This window comes from Spermophilus citellus (genome assembly GCF_964194105.1).
Source record: "Spermophilus citellus genome assembly, contig: SCAFFOLD_293, whole genome shotgun sequence".
Lineage (NCBI taxonomy): Eukaryota > Metazoa > Chordata > Mammalia > Rodentia > Sciuridae > Spermophilus > Spermophilus citellus.
In genome coordinates, this window is record NW_027672950.1 from 1 (window position 1) to 2,625 (window position 2,625).

A 2,625-nucleotide genomic window follows, 5' to 3' on the forward strand; every position below is an offset into this window, starting at 1 on the left:
GTTAACAGCACACATAATAAAAAAAAAAGATTGAACGTTTTTCTTTTAATATAAGGAACAAGACAAGGATTATCAATCCCATTATTTCTATCCAACAATATACCAGAGATTCAGCTTAGTTTAATAAGGCAAGAAAACAATGACATTCGAGTGAGAAAGGATAAGAATTCAAACAATATTTTTAAATGATTAGATTATCTATATAGAAAATCCAATGAAATATACACCCAGAAAAGCTACCCCTAGAAGGTGAGTTTGGCAAAGCTGCATGATACAAGAGTTAGATGCAAAACTGAATTGTTGTTCTATGCTAGTAATCAAAAATTGTATATTGAATTTTTTAAACATACTATAATAACACCAAAAATGTCAAATATTTAAGGCAAATTTGAAAGGGAAAACAGAAAACTGATTTTGGCAATGGGACAAAGGCAATTCAGCAAAGAAACAATGTTCATTTTTAACAAATGGTGCTAGAACTAAATACCCAAATACAAAAACTTATGAATTTTGACACCTGCCTTGCACCACATACAGAAATTAACATAAAATGGGTCATATATGTAAGTATAAAACCTAAAACAATAAACCTCCTCAAGGAAACAGGAGCTAACTTCTGTGACTTGGGGTTAGGCAAAGAGTTATTAGGTATGATACCAAAAGTGCAATAAAGAACAATTTGTAAATTGAATTTCATCAAAATTAAGAACATGTGTTCTTTGAAAGACACTGCTGGGGAATGTAAAACATGTCAGACTGGAACAAAATATCATAAATCTGATAAAGAATTTGTATCCAGAATATATAAAGAACACTTAAAACTTAAATAAAAAAATGAAATATTCCAAAAATAATAGCATACAAGATTTGATACTTTACCAAGGAATGGCAAATAAGCACGTGAAAATATGCTCAATATCATCATCAGGCAATAGGAAACTGCAAATTAATATCACAATGAGGGACTGGGGTTGTGACTCAGTGGCACCGCACTTGCCTTGCACATATGAGGCACTGAGTTCAATCCTCAGGACTGCATAAAAATAAATAAATTAAATAAAGATATTGTGTACATCTACAACTATTAAAAAAAAACATTTACAATGAGGTAATACTATGTATCTATTAGAGAAATAAAATTTTAAAAGACTACCACAGTAAGTATTTAAGATAGAGACTTGGGGCAACTGATTCCTCATTCACTGCTGGTAAGAATGTAAAAGGAAACAACAACTTGGAAAACAGTTTGGCAGTTTTAAAAATTAAAAATACTGTACCACATGATCTATTCAAATCACTTCTGGGTATTTACCAAATAGAAAAGAGAGCCTAATTTCACACACAAAGATATGGAATAAAGTTGTTCAGATGGATTTAGTTCTAAGAGCGAAATGCTGGAAACACCCAAATGGCCGTCAATGGTGAACAGGTACATCCATATAATGGAATACTTTGAGCACTTAAAAGAATAAACTACTGATAATAATCAGAAACAGAGACAAATCTCAAAATAATTACACTGAGTGAAAAAGCCAAAAAAAAAAAAAAAAAAAAACCAGGAGTACGTGTAGTATAATTCCATTTACATAAAACCCTAGAATAAACAAACTAACCTATAGTGACAGAAGATCAGTAGGTTGGTATGTGCGGGGTTGTGGCTTTGATCCTCAGCACAACATAAAAATAAAACAAAGATGTTGTATCCACCAAAAAATAAAAAAAATAAATATTAAAAAACTCACTCTCTCTCTTAAAAAAAAACAAACCCTAAATTATTATTGTATATAAAAGGTAACAAATTACAAATTGATCTCCCTGGATTGCACAGTTGTCTGTTTACTGGCTTCAAATGAAGTCTGAAAATTTAGCTACACTACCAGTACTGAAGGCTAAGCCACTGAATACTTAAAACACTATGTTTGCAAGCTGCCCTAAAGCAATTCATAAATTCTAATCAATGTTTACTGTACATGTGCTCTCAGTATGTCATGGTTGAAAGGACTGGATTTTATGCAGAATGGACAGTACCAAATTACAAAGTTATTCCATGTCTCTTTTGGAATAATTTGTAAGGTTTAGCAACACTTAAATCACATGATGAACGAATAGCAATGGAAACAGGCCACAGACAGCCAAGAACAGTGAGTCTTCTAATTAAAGGTTAAAATAATAAATTTCAATGATAACATGACTGAACAACTGTATACTAACAGCTTAGAATTCCAAAATGACAACTATGTCTCATATCTTAAATGAACTCAGAACAAAGATTAAAAATTACTTCCACACACAGCAAGTATGGAATCTGCCAGTTCTAAGTGGTGGTTCTGGCTTAGAAATATAAAAGGGTGAAAAGACATACCCCAAATGATTTTTTTTTAAATACCAATAACAAATAGGAAGTTTTTAAGTAAATTCTCAAACAGATGGTATCAAAGATAATATTCTGTAAGAGCATATTCTTCATTACTGAACTCAGCTAACTGGACCAAGAATGGAAATTATGGGCTGGAAATGTGGCTCAAGAGGTAGAGCAATTGCCTGTTATGCGTGCGGCCCGGTTTCGATCCTCAGCACCATATACAAAACAAAGATGTTGTATCCACCGAGATACTAAAAAAAAAA